Below are 15,662 nucleotides of genomic sequence, written 5' to 3'. Positions count from 1 at the left end.
CATCCTTGGGGCTTTGCAGCAGGGATCCACACCTCCCTAGGGTAAAAACGTGGGAAACAAAGCAGTGACTCCAGCTTTTGTAACAAACTTCAAGTCATCACTATGCAGGCAAAAAAAAGACTCAGCTTATAACACAGGCTGTTTCCACTGGTTCGCAGTGTAGTCCCACGTCTAATTCAAAGTTTTTATTCTGATATTCAACACCTAGTTTCCCTTTTCATGACAAGCTGAAAGAGCCATACATTCCCCTGGACCTTGAAGCTGTTCCCCTCCAAGGTGAGTCTCTCAACTTGCTGGAGGCACAGCATTCCTACCAAAGCTCCTTATCAGAAGCAATCAGAATAAAAGCTAGCCTGACAGGTTTCAGAGCTTGAAGCAATTGAATTGGCCTGTTTGCAAAATAATTCCCCCAATAATAGAAGATTAACAATAAAAATTCCATGTAAAAGGGCAGTTGGACCTAAGGGCATCCAAAAGCCAATTGAACTTTGAGCTAAAAGACTGAGTCTTGCAATTTTATCAGGAACCCAGATTCCGCAGAATGACATTAGAAGGACACACGCACAAAAAAAATCTCTTAAATCAAAGAGGAAAGGGAAAGAATAAAATTTTTTAAATTTATAGTGAAAGAAGTTCTACAAGAAATCAGAATAATTTCCTTAACTTTCAAAAGACTTGAAATATAAGTATGTTGCTTGGTTTTACCAGATGGTGCTATCCCACTGAAAACAGAAGTGTAACCTTCAAAGAACTGTGCAATAATATTGTTAATCTAGTTCCATGTTAAGCAGCACAAATCAAGAAAACTCTCACTATATTTAAAGAATTTTAGGAAACTTAGGCCACCTAGAGTTCATGTTAAGTGAACCTCATAGCATTTTCTAGTTTGCTCACTGCAAAGCAAGAGGCAATTAAAACCTTACTATACTGTTGAACTAATCTTGTACATGAAGTTACATAATACTGCATTTCAGAAGAGGTTAAGCATCCACAGTGCTAAGTCCTGAGCTAACTCACCCGCCAGCAAAGTCCATAACCCACCGCCATTGGGGATAGTCCCTGCAGGCTCTCAAAGCCACTGGCCAGTGGCAGTTGAGAACATCAAGAGATAACAGGTTGCGAGTACAAACCATCCCCTTGCTGGAGCCACACTGAGGACAGATAATACTCCAAACCCAGTGCACAGAATCCAAGATGCATTCAGCACTTCCCAAACCCCATTCTCCTCTTTAACACTCAGTTTGCCATGGGCACCATGCACGATTCTCCTCAAATGCTGCAGCACAGCTCCCAACTGAAGCACTTCCAGCTGGTGTTTCTTGTTCTGTACTGAAGGAACAGACTACCCTGGGCACCAAAGATCTTTGATAAACAAGAGGTAATGTTCATTTTCTGAAATATTAAAGAAAGAAATCTAAAAGGTGAAAACTGAGCACCCGGTTCAAAAAAGTAACTTAGATTTAAGTGTCAGGTAAATTACACAGGAGAGGAAGGTGATCTGAGAATTCCCCTTAAATGGAGAGTCTTCTGTTAAAGGACTGTGAAGCCAGAGGTCTTGCTTTACCATGGCAATCTTGGGAAAAGCCCAGCCCAATGCTTTGACTATCTATAAAAAGGAAAAGAAAAAAAAAAAAAATCAATATCCTTACCTCGCAGACATGTTGCCATACTTAATACACTGGATTGTATGAAGTGCTTTGGATGCCTTGGATGAAAGACACTATAGGAAAGCAAAAGCAAAATAGTATTAGTAACTATTTGCCTTTTCAGCACTCTGTGTGCAGACTATAAAATACATGCTGCATGATACCTCCAGGACTACAACTGTGTATTTCACCAAACAGGGTTTAATATTTAGGACATGGTCCCATAAAAAACAAACAGGACAGCAGCTCTATTAAGCCCTGTGGGAGTTTGTGATGTTATTCACACATGCATGGATTGAACAAAGTGAGGTTTAGATTTCCATTCTCTCTGGGGGTGGAGACGAATGTTTTCAACAACTGCATATTTAGTTTTATTTTATTTTTCTGTGAATAGGAGGAAGATTAGAATCATCTTCAAAGCAAACTTTTATTCTGTGCATATGATAGGATTCAATTTTCTTGAAATCCTTCTCCCTCATCTCACAGGAAAAATCTGTTTTGTGGAATTAGAAAATGCATGTCTCAGAGTTACAGAAGTTTGTAATATCTCCAAGACTGCTGGATACTTCCTTCCCACATGCACCCAACCAGGAAAAAAAAGAAAGCACGGATACATTTCCTGGTTATTTTCAGCCTGAAAGTTTCCCAAGAACATCCACGTATGCAATTTATGGACAGAATATTGGAAAATATTTCAAGTAACTTTTCCCCTCTGTGTTATACTAATAATCTGATTTATTTTTATGTTTGAAAAGCATTTACTCACTAAAATAGATCAGTCTTTCAAAACTTTTAAATAAAGTTCTCACATTTTTTCAGTGAAAGAAAAGGATTAAAGATTATATTGAAAGAGCATCATTTTCACACAGGGTGAATAGACTACAGCAGTTCCCATGGGATCAGCTGCATATATTTAAACTCTTCCCACAAGACAACCATTGTTTCCTACAAGCCTCTCTGGTTTTTTTTCTGTCATGACAGGTTTCCACACTTCATATCGCCTAGAAATCCCATGAATGCTGAGCTGGACCAGATGATAAAACAATAAATTATGAAGTCTACTAATTAGGCTAGGGTTAAATTATTTATTTCTTTTTTTTCCCCACTAATGAAACACCTTGCTACAGTCCTGGGAACTGTGCACTGACTTGCTCTCAACATCCAGTTCTTATACACAAGGAAGCAGTATTCTTATTGGAGGCAAAATAATCAGAGGAATTACACATCCTCTTTTAGATCCATCTCTTCTACCAGAATTGCAGGGCTATACTACTTCCTCAGTTTTAAGTAAGTTCAGTGTTCTTCCTAGATGTGTCAACCAGCATGTAAATATTCTCCCCTGCGATAAACAGGTTTAATCAGTAGGTTTCATAGGTCAGATGCTGCTTTCACTCAACCAGATTTCACAGATCTCAGAGGCAATTTTGGCTGCAGAATCCATGCAGAACTCAGCTGATGCAGAGTGGTAAGAATGTACTTACAAACTTGCTAAGTGCTGCTTTTGCAAACAGTTTATAACTTGACAAAGATTTTTTTTTTAATATATATATCTACTTGATAACCTATGTGCTGTTGAGACAGTTTTCTACAATTTTCAGTATATAAGAGATCACAAAGGCTTATATTTGACTGCTGTTTCAGAACACACCGATGCTATATATAACAATTCATAAGACAGCATTTTTTAACATCAGTAAGAGAGATTTGTAAGACTTCCATTTCTAAATATCTTCATGGTATTAAAATATTATGCTAAAATAAACAACACACTGCTAATATGGAATAAATTGTTTCATATAACAAATGCCAATACACTCATTGTCATGGTGATGCTGTCAAGAGCTGGTCATTTTCAAGGGTTGCTTAATGAGCTTTCATATCTGTGACAAATTTTCAAGGCAGTAATGGTGTTACAGAAAAAGAATTGTTATAAAGTTTTACAAAATGTATAAATACGCATTTCCGTCTAAAGAGAGTGAAAGACTAAATGGGCAGAGCATGAGGGACTACAGGATAGAGTCTCTAAGAATGCCACTCTGGAAGTGAAAATTGGACTAGAGCAATAAATAAATTCAAAGTCACTGTCTCTCAAAGTTGCCTGAAGGAGCAGTTCACAAAACAATCATTGAACATCCTAAGGTTCCTCCCAGGTACCTGGCAATCCACTCCAGTGTCTCTTTAGCACATTTTTTAATAGGACCAACAGCTTCCTTAGCTCGCATTTTCAAAGTTGCCCTAACATAAAGCAATAAATTCTACAGCACAGGGCACAAAGTGCCTCCTGAGCATAGGGAGGAAAGAGAAACACATTTAAGCCCCAGGATGAGCCAAGAGCACTGCAGGATTAATGCACATGCTGTCATACACCACAACACACAGGCACTGCTTTTTCTTTCTGTGGCACTTCAAGCTAACTTACAACATTTTTCACAATCATTGTGATGCATTTATAGATATAATAACCACAGTTCCTGCATTCACAGAAAAACCAGTAACAATCACACTATTAAAGACTACATTTCTTACTCTCAAAAACCTCTTCCATTATTTAATATTTGGATCTGCTACTCAACTTCTTTCCATGCAGTAATTTATTCATTATTGAAAATGTTACATGAATGCATATTTAAGTTAGTTATTCATACCTCTCAGAAGAGAAACCTCTGAAAAACATTAATAATTGAAGGCAAATTGTTGCTCTTTAGAGAAATTCTGATAAAATCCATTACAGTTGTCAGTTCCCCTTCCATCCCCCTGTCTCTGGTATGCGCGGCTGCTGGCTCGGTGCACAGCCTTGTCAAACCAACCGTACAGTCTATTCAGTTACCCTGGAGTTGTCATGTGGAATCAAGCAAACAAATATCTTCTCTCCATTTTCCCCAACTCCGGCACTCAAAAACAGATCAGAACTAATTCTTCACAAAGCTTAACTTCAGCAGCAGCTTGAGTGAAAATGCTCCGAGCTTGATATGGAATTTGAATTAGTTAAAAGGATTTATCAACAGCCAGTGGTTACATTCAGTTAATTAATAACTTGCTTAAGAGTAACGAGGAAATTGCAGAAGTTAATATTACTTATGGGGCCTCTTCTCAGAAGTTGGTGAGAAGGCTGGACCCTTTCAGTGTCTCTGGAGGAACATTAGCCGAAAGAAAAATCAGGGAAGAGTAGGACACTGGAGGAAATGCATCCTTTCAGTTGACACCCATTGCACCTCAGCAAAGCATAGAACTTCAGCCAGCCCTTCGAAAGTGTAACTGTCCAGGTGGAACCAGTGCCCAGGACCTACCTGAACACCTCCAAAGCTTGGCAGCCGTAGCAGAGAAATTATTTCTAAATCATTCCGGTGGCATTCTGCACACAAGCTGAACATGCTTTCCTTCCACATTAGGCACGTCTGTATACTTTTCCCCTTAACTTTCCTTTGATAAATAAATTCCAGATTCCCAACAAATCAACCGTAACTAATGCCTACCCTACACACAGACCAGAAGGATCTTGACAGAACTGATACTGGCCATATCCTCCTCTCCTGGGAGAGCATAGAAGCAAACTCACACTGGGAGTTCCCTAGCACTGACATTTTTCTAATAATGGCCAAAGTAATATCAAATGAACCAACTCTCAGAACAGCAAAGTGTAAGGTCAAGCACTCTTAGCCAGCTGCTGGAAGAAAAGAAAGATTGTTTGCCCAAAGATAATGAGGAGACATGTTTGTACCATTCTTGTTAGAGCTTCTGTCCTTTTGCAATACAGAAAGAATTTATAAATTATACAGTTTTAAAAAATCTCCTCCACAGAATACGCATTCAGTCATATGGGTCCTCAATTTTGATGCCAAACACCCCAAATAGCTTTTTTGCTCCTATTCATTCCACCACAGCCTCTGCAACCAAATACAAAATTAATGGTGGGTGAACACATACTTTTAATGATGTTAAGAAAGTGGGTGGTGTTGTTTTTTAAATAAAATGCAATTGTGTGTTTTCTACATCTTCCTTTTAATTTAGTGTGTATATGAAAAACACAGCTTGCTTTTCTCCTACCTCTACGAGACTGTAAAAAACTTGTAAGCTGACAGCAGAACATAAATATTCTCACTCTAAAAATCATTTTCTAAACAAGAGATTAAAAAAGAAGTTTCAAAAGGCAGCATGGTCTAACTAGGAGCGCATAAACGAGGGTCAAAGATTTTACTTCTGCACCTGATAACTACTTAAGTCATTGTACAGTCAGAATTAAGAGGTCGATTCCTTCACTCACTGGGACCCTACTTTTGACTTCTAATACCAACCAACGCAACATTTGCCCCAGTGTCAAACAATCTAATTTTTCAAGTGGAAGGAAAATGAGAACCACAAGCTGGTTTTGTACTTACTCACACACAACTACAGTTGCAGCTAATGACAGTCCTCAGAAGATTTACATGGAAAAGCTTTTCTGATAACTATGCTCAAAGGATAAGACCAGTGCTGACTGTCTTCTCAGACAACCCATTCTCTTCATGTCACGAGGTGGACAGGAGAAAGGGGTTCCTCTTACTCTGAGGCAAATGTGCTCTGCTCCCAGAATCATCTGTACAATGAGTAAGAAAACCGAGACAGAAACCAGGCTGGGGAACATAAGGCAGCAAAGTGAGGATCGGTGAGACAGACCCAAACAAGCTTTGAAAAGAAGACTGATGGCATGTCCATGCAGAAAGACAGTGACATTGCCCTTTCCAAGCTCAGCACTTCGATCCCTTCCAATTTGTAGACTCCCTGCAGAGGTTTGCCATGCTAGCATCACCCTTTACAACCCTGACAGAGTCGTACCTTAATTCTTTTGCTTCTGCTTTTTCGTTGATGGATTCATTGCTGTAAATCATTAATGTCATTAAGACAATGAAATCTTAGCTAATGCAAGATGGCATGTGAACTAATACAGCAGGAAGACTGACTCCAGCTGCCCAGCACAGTTGTCTTAAAAGTTCTCTGGCTTTCCTCTTGCTGTTTATAAAAATTGTAATCACCTACACAGAGAACCAAGAAGTTACTACTGGACCAGGATATGCTTGGAAAGACAAATTAAATCAGAGGCAGCAAAGAGCACTTGAGCAACTCACACCTCAAGCATATAATGCATATAGTAAACAATATGTTGTAGTAATAAGGCAAAACAAGATATTGTGATAATAAGGCAAAAAGATTTTCACATGCATATCGCTATTGAAAAAGGAGAATCTACTTTATGAAAATAGTTTATCCATCCTAGAAAACAAATTGGTCTTAACTTTTATTATAATAGCTACAATGAATTTATGCCCTTTTTAAACAACGCCCTGAAAATATTTATTTTGTTAGACTTTTTAAAATAAACATCTTGTTAGAAAAGAGACAAGCTATTGTTCTCTCTCCGACTAATTGGTGAAGAGAAACAGAATATTCCATATTCATCGCATTTAGCCTAAATGAGTCATGTTATCTTCTACCCAGACAAAGCATTTTAATTTTCATAATGACAATGCTGACAGCTACAATACTGTTCTTGCAAGTTTGCTTGTAAATAATTAACAATTGTTGTATAATGACAGTGGGTTTTTTGATAGCTCTATTAATTTCACAGTTGGGCTGGAGTCTCTTTAATTTAGGGTATTCATAAAAATCCAACCCCCTCCCAACCTACCAACATAAAAGGCTAATGGAAAAAACAGGTTTACATCCCTGCAGTCTGTCTCGATGCCAAAAATCTATTGTACACCAAAAGTCAGCCATGAATTAGAGACTAGTATATGGGAAAGAGAATAGTATAGAAATCATAGATCATACCTCCAACTGGTTTACATGTTTGACTAATAATTATCCGATTTTGAAGTTAAGAACTCTGTTGTGATAAACAAAAAGTTCACATAGCAAAATTCTGTTCTGTGTTATAGGACCTGCTGGTGGCATTGTCAGAGGACAGATTCAGCACAGGATGGGGCACCACCTATTACTGTCCTTTAAATATGGGTACTCATGCCTCTCAAAATCTCACCAAGCGAGACACTGATGAATGTTCCCCTAATCTACTCATATTTTTAAAACCTGGCAACATTCCTCCGATTCTGATGGAATCGACAAGGATACAATACCTTGAGGACCATGAAAATGCTTCCTGCGTGAGCAAGTTCTTTATCTATCATGTGCCATACAGTTCCCTAATTCACAGCTACATCTTTTACATACACATTAGGAACTTGGTCCAAGAATTGTAGAACTGGATGCAATGTTTCCTCTACTATAACAGGAGATATCCAATTTGATTTTGTTTTCCCTTCGGATAACACATCCTGGTGTTTCCATTCCTGTGAGGATAAAGTATTTCACTCCAGAAATAACAGGGCCTCTCAAAAGCCCACTGAAGTTAATGGAAAGACTCTTATTGCCATTACAAGGATATATAGACTTTTGTTCTCCCTGTAGGTATTTCCTGAAGTTACCTTATGCCCATTTTCTGTCCTAGACAAAGAAGTGGATAATGACACAGACATTTATGAAGTAATATTTGGTTTCTATACAGACCAGGTAACAAGAACCATCTCTGGGCCATGCATTTGACTGGCACCAGCCCAATATTCAGTGTAATTGCATAGCTTCATACACTAAATGAATTATTCAGGATTGTAAACTGTCCTGCCGAATAAAAAACGTTAGATGTCAACCTAATATTTCTATCAAATTCCATATTAATTACCAAAGCTATTTTCTAACTATTCTAAATTTTTTTTTCCATACTAAGTATTGCTTATACTCCACTTCAATTACCGGCAAAGCCCAGCAATCTTGTTTGACGCTTTTAGAATAACTGTTTATTTCTAAAGGCCAAACCCTGTGTACTAGACAAAGTCAAAGCTCCTGTTAAAATTAAAAGAGGTTTTCCCTGAATGAAGTCTAAAAACTATAGGATTTGACCCACTGTCTCAGAGGAGCTAGACCCTGCCTCAGCACTGTAGCTGTTCATTAGTTAGGTTCGTAGGTGGTTATTGCCTGGCAGCCCTAGCTTGTAACAATACACAGAGCTCATTATCAGCTGCACTGCTCCAAAAGGCTCATCTGCATCACAAAAGACAACATCTGCTGTGCATCTAGGTGCCACCTCGTTGATAAAGTATATCAGAAATAGAAAAAGTTTGCATACTCATTTCTTTGTAGCCACTGCTGGTTTGGAGACAGTTCCAAAATACTCATAGGCAACAAACACATGTCACTGTAGGTCCATCTGACAGTACTTCAGATGCTCCACAGCTTCCCTTGCTCTGATGGACTAACTGCAAACATCCAATCTCTTTTTTACATTTACATATACATGCACACACACTCTCACATTCACATTTTGCATATCAGATAACATTTTCGTTAACCACCTGCATCATTTTCCAATTGAACTGCATATTTTATTACTTGAGACATCTATTTCTATTCTCTTTGTTTCCCACTTACAGAGCTTTCTTAATTGAGCTGCATAGTTTATGAACTGTGTTAATTGACTGCATAACTCCACTGCTGAGGTTTTATATACTGTACCAAGCAGCATATTGAGTGCTGGATTTGTGCCACTGGAGTTACAAGCTCTGCAAGTTGAGGAGCACTTTAACAGTTCTGCTGTATTGTTCACTTCTTCGATTTCTGTTTTCCTTACTCTGTAATACCCGAATGGGTTGAAATCTGCATTTGGCTTAAGCAAAAGTTTTTTTTAAGGATAGCCAGGACAAATGAATTAAACTGTTGCCAACAGCCCAAGTAACCCTTGTATTCTGCCCCTGAGAGCAGAAGTCAAGAAAACTTACCCGAGGAGAGCAAAGGCAGCTACTCCCACAGAGAAGAAAAACTACCTGACCACAAGGGACTGTTCCAATAGGTGCTCATGCTCCCAGGTTCTGGTTAACAGCCAGAAGCCTTAAAAGGGTCCTAGAAGCAGGAAGGAAAAGCAGTATTGATAAGTAACCATGAGGACATTCTGTTCTCAGCTGCCATGAGTTTAGAGCTCAGCAATCAGGGCATGCCTGCTGCAGAGAAACACAGCCTCTGGAGCCAAGACTGGTTCTGCACAGCATCCAGCTGTTTCTCATCCTAATTAAGGCTATAGGCTAACAGTGATTATTAATATTAAACACCTACACTCTGAAGCTACTAATGAAACCAGATAATCTGTACCATAGAGCCACATTTAAAATTAATACAGGCGTTTATGCTAACTTACAAGAAAGAAAAGCAGTACACATGATATAATGTGCTCACACACAGGTCCCCTTGGCTATGGATAGATGCCACAGTAAGAGCCAGCAGTTAAAAAACACTAAAACATCTGTTCCGATGCTTAATAAGCTTACCATCGTTAATGCTATACCTCACAGATGAGCACAATACTTTGAAAGACAATCAAGAGGAATAGTAGTTCCACCAGAAACTCTAATTTCAATAATGACATCAGAGCTAAGTAGTGGCAGTTATTTGGAGGCATAAGGAAACCAGTCAGCAGAAAAAAAAAAAAAAAGAAAAAAAAAAAGAGAGGGCACCTCATGGGACAAGTTACTTAAATTAATTAATACCAGCACTAATATGTAAATGTCTTTCCAGGACAAAGGTTTGTTTGCTAGATTTGTAGAAGAAAGCCTCTACATAAATAAGTGAGCATGAAACCATAGAAATGCAGGATTGGAAAATACTCAAGAGATTATCTAACGTACCTCCTTATGTTGAGGCAAGAGCGGTCAGGTCTAGGCACACTTGATGTTTGTTCTGATCTTGCTTAGGGAAGCAAAGCTTTTCAACACTTCATAATTAGGAATTTACCCAGGAGCCAAAGACTTCTTCCTACTCCATTAGAAACAGAGGACAACAGATTACTGTTTTGCTACAGTATTTGACTCTATGATTCTTTGCTCTCTCAAACATCTCCTTGTGGAGCAAACATCTCTTTCAGCTTCTCACATTTTATTGCCTTTTTTTTTCCCCACTCTTATTTAATCTCCTCTGGACTCTCTTTTCTGGAATTTCTCAGCCTATTTCCATCAGGCACCTATGCTATCAGGGAGCAGCAGGTAGTTGCTGATGCCTGCAGGCCTGGATAGGGCACCAACAGGGTACCGGGCTGCTCTAGTGATCTGTCTCTCCATCCAGGGAGGTGGCACATTGCTGAAGCCTCCCTACCCCAGCTCCTGGCCACAGAATCAGCTTTGACTCTTGTGGCATGGTCAGAACAACAAGTCTGGTTTATTATCCTGTGCCAGCTGCAGCGATCAAGCACAAGGTTGCCAACAGGTACCCCCCAGCCAGCACACTTTATCAACTCCCTGTGCCGTTTCTTGGCCATCCTCTTCACATCCCTTCCTCTGCCTTGTTTATGCCCCTCCATACACAAAACTAGTATTTCCATTATTGTTATCCAAGTAAACTCAGTTTCGTATAGTACTAGAGATACAGATGTCTAGCTATAGGCTGGCCTTGAAAGAGTCACCTCCCCAGAAGGTCCCCAGTACTTCCTGCAGATTATCTGTGAAGTTTGATTGTTCCCTAATGGCCCTTCTTAACCAGCTGTGCAATCCAGTCCTCCTCCATGCCTGTAACTTCTGTTAGCTCTCACACCACTACCTGTCACATCTGGCACTTTCACACGGTGTGCCCAATGCTTTTCCAACTCCTGTTTACTTGGCTTAACCTCAAGCCAGGGCTTGAGCAAAATTTGCCTCCCAAAATTTTTATTACCTGAATTTCTTTGTGGTTTTTTTTTTTTTTTTCCCTTTAGTTTGGGTTTGTTTGTGGGGTTGGGTTTTTTTGGGGTGGTACCACTATACCTGTTGTCTTTTTCCTTGGGCATTTCCCCTGGCCTGAGAACCTCCTGCTCCACAGACGTGGCACACAGCCAAAGCAGGAGCTCCAGTATGAAACCAACACCCTGACCTTTCAAAACATATTGCAGAGAACCCCTTTTTCGCTCATAAACTAAAAATTTAAACCAATAGTCTCCACAACATAAGTCAACATGTGATTCTTTGTGTCCAATATGTGGTTCTGTTTTTCCCCGGCAGGTCTGAATTTATCAAATAGTCAGGTGTACACATTGCATTAAAATGTAGTAGTAGAAAATTCAGTGTTCACCTTTCAAGTCCAAGTCAGTACCAAACTGATTCGATTTTGCTGTCAATTACATCAAGGAGAAAAAGGAGAAAGTAGGAAAAAAATATAGATTAGCGCATTCTGAAATAAATAGTATTTCAGATAAGTTTAAACTTACTTTTGCAAGGTGCAAACTCATCACATACATCTACATGGAGAACTCTTCAGAACACCTGAAAGGCTCAACACCAAAACAGCTATATCATTATCTAACTGCATTACGGTTTTCTTTTCTTTTTTTTTTTTTTTCTCTCCTCACGTTGACTCATGGGACAAGACAAGAATTTAGTCTGGGGCCTGAAATTCCCGTATCCAGTCTAACTGACCTTAACCATAAAGGTAATTTTCATCTAATCGTCAAGTTAGATTGCCTCTTTAGTCTTCCTCATCAGACTGTAAATAGATGCTCCTCTCTCTTCTTGGAAGGACAAGAATTAAAGAAAGAAAAGACATGCAAAAAGATTGAAATCCATACAAACTAGAGTTAAATACCATTAATTTAGGAGATGTTATTAGGAGGTACCAGATCATAAGTCAACAGATTCTTGAACTTAACTTTAATCGTATGAGTAACGGTCTCATTATTTTTAGTTATTCATTGCCCCTTTTCAGAGTCAAAGAATCACAGCATGGCTGAAACTGGAAGGCACCTCCAGTGATCATCTAGTCCAAACCCCTGCTCAAAGTGGGGTGAGCCAGAGCAGGTTGGTCAGGGCCACCTCCAGTGCGACTTTGAACATCTCCAAAGATGGAGAGCATACAACGCCTCTCACCGAGCTGTTCTAGTGTTTGACCTGCCCCACAGTAAAAAAGTTTTTCCTCACATTTAACTGGATTTCCCTGTATTTGTACTTGTGCCCACTGCCTTCTGTCCTGTCACGGGATACTGTCGAGAGGAGTCTTGCTTCACTCCTCCCCATCAGGTATTAATATACATTGATAAGATCTCCTTGAGTCATCTCTTCTCCAGGATAAGCAGACTCAGCTCTCTCAGCCTCTCCCTCTATCTCAGATGTTCCCACCCCCTAATCATCCTCCTGGCTCTTCAATGGATTCACTTCCGTATGTCACTGTCTTTCTTGTACTGAGGAGCCCAGCACTGAACCCACCACTCCAGACGTGTCTCACCAGTGCTGAGCAGAGGGGAAGGATCACCTCCCTCCAGCAACAGACAATGTTCTGCCCAAGGCAGCCCGGTGGGCTGTTGTCCACAGGCTTTAGAACAACATAAGGAAGCAGTACAGAGAAAAGTCATGGCTGTCACAACTGGACTCAACCTCATTACAACAAGACATAAGTGTGACACTGGTATTGTAATACACAGAGACTTAAAAGAGAAAAAGGCTTGGTATTCTAGAGTTAAAACTGATCAAACAGAACTGTCAGTCTTACCTGGAAGTTTTCTGATGCTTAAAAAAAATCCTCTCCAATTCCATGTTCTCATTGATTCTTGCAAAGAAATTCTTTCCTACTGGTTACCACAATAATATTCTAATTATAGAGGGTAAAAACCAACAGCATTTTCTTGTCTAAATAACATCCAATATCAGTTCCATTTATCACATCTCACTAACGGAAAAAAACATGTAAAACCTTCCTGAATGTCTTTAAATCTCTCTGACGAATTTTATTAGCATTATTTCACCTTTAAAATTACAAAATCTAGTTCAAATTTGCAGCCTAATAGTACCTTCACCCATCCTACGTTATGCTCCCAGAAAAGGGTTAGTGTCATGCATATATACAGACCAAGGACTTCTTTATTTTAATGGCAAGGCAACAAAGAAATTCACTTAATGACAAGTTCTTGGACTAATGTATTATTCATTTTGTTATGTGACAGAACAAAATTGTATCCATAAATATATAATGTTGTACACCACTTTTCAACGTAGTTTACATTTATGAAATAATTGGCTGTCTTTCACCACATTATCCTCTCTTTATTCACTTTTTTTTAAGAGGATGTCATAAAACACAGTTCATGACAGAAGATGCATTCATTCCAGGAACAGAGACAGCAACTGGCCTGGATAAACCTGTAAATTTCAGCCTCTGTTTCTGAAAATGTTTTCTAGTATCTGGGAGTATTCTGGAGTTACCTTTACAGTTTTTTCCCCTCACATAAATTGCTACTTTACTCTTCTTTTCTTACCATTAACATTATGGTTTTTTAAAGGTATTAACTCATTTGAGGTAAACAAATGGTATCTAATCATCAACATACTTACGTTCATGTATTTAATGATATGTGGGGTTTTGACTTAAGTAATAAAAATTCTCAAACCTCCTTACTCGATATCCTAAAGCAAGGCAAACCACAAGCAGAGAGACGCCTCAGCACAGGCAGTGCCCTCACCAGAGCTGGGTGCAGGCAACACTGGCCACTATCAATCTCCAACCAGGAGCAAAAGGAGACAAGGCCAGAGACAGGACTGATGACAAAGCTACATCATAGGGCCAAAGTCCATCCAGGAAACAGGACTTCATGCTTGCACAAAGGGCCCATCCAGGAGCCGAGCTGGTAGCAGCATCAGTCTGAGGTCCATCCAGGACTTACAGACTCAGCCTAAGCTGAACTGGGGCTTCTAGGCAGGTGTGGGTGGAGGTCCCAGGTGAGGCTGGTCAGGGCCATCAAGGCCTAGCAGTACCCTCAGAGCACAAACACTTCCCCGGTTCCACTACTTTGCTTAAATTTTGTTTGCCTTCATAAATTGTTAGGAGGAGCATTTGTGGATTATTTTATCCTCTACAGTCACCTGCATGGTGTCTCCAGTTACTGCCCTTGCATGCTTCAGGTTCACATCCAGTTCTGGGTTAGAATCATCTATGTTGGAAGGGGCCTTTATATTGAGTCCAACTATCAACCTAACACTGACAAAACCATGACTAAACCATGTCCCTCAGCACCACATCTACCCATCTTTTAAATACCTCCAGGGATGGCGACTCAACCACTTCCCTGGGCAGCCTGTTACAATGACTGACAACCCTTTCTGTGAAGAAATTTTTCCAAATATCCAGTCTAAACCTCCCCTGGCACTACTTGAGGCTGTTTCGTCTTGTCCTATTACTTGTTACTTGGGAGAAGAGACTGACGCCCACCTTGCTACACCCTCCTTTCAGGTAGCTGTAGAGAGCGATAAGGTCTCCCTCAGCCTGCTTTTCTCCAGGCTGAACAACTCCAGCTCCCTCAGCCGCTCCTCAGAAGACTTGTGCTCCAGACCCCTCACCAGCTTCATTGCCCTTCTCTGGACACACTCCAGCACCTCAATGTCCTTCTTGTAGTGCGGGGCCCAAAGCTGGACACAGCACTCGAGGTGGGGCCTCACCAGTGCTGAGTACAGAGGGATGATCACTGCCCTAGTCCTACTCACCACGCTGTTCCTGATACAGGCTAGGATGCTGTTGGCCTTTTTGGCCACCTGGGCACACTGCTGGCTCATGTTAAGCCGGCTGTCCACCAACTTCCCCAGGTCCTTTTCTGCTGGGCAGCTCTCCAGCCACTCTTCCCCAAGCCTGTAGTGTTCATGAGGTTGTTGTGACCCAAGGACCTGGCACTTGGCCTTGTTGAACCTCATCCCATTGGCCTCAGCCCATTGATCCAACCCGTCCAGATCCCTCTGTAGAGCCTTACTATCCCCAAGCAGATCAACACTCCCACCCAACTTGGTGTCATCTGTGAACTTACTGAGGGTGCACTCAATCCCTTCATCCAGGTCGTTGATAAGGGTATTAAACAGAACCGGCCCCAGTACTGAGCCCTGGGGAACACCACTTGTGACTGACCGCCAACTGGATTTAACTCCATTCACCACCACTCTTTGGGCCCGGGCAGCCTGCCAGTTTTTTCACCCAGCAAAGAGTACGCCCACTCAAGCT

Source organism: Numenius arquata, chromosome 9 (genome assembly GCF_964106895.1).
Source record: "Numenius arquata chromosome 9, bNumArq3.hap1.1, whole genome shotgun sequence".
Classification (NCBI taxonomy): Eukaryota; Metazoa; Chordata; class Aves; order Charadriiformes; family Scolopacidae; genus Numenius; species Numenius arquata.
The sequence above is the reverse complement of the archived record's forward strand: the minus strand, read 5'-3'. Positions refer to the sequence as shown.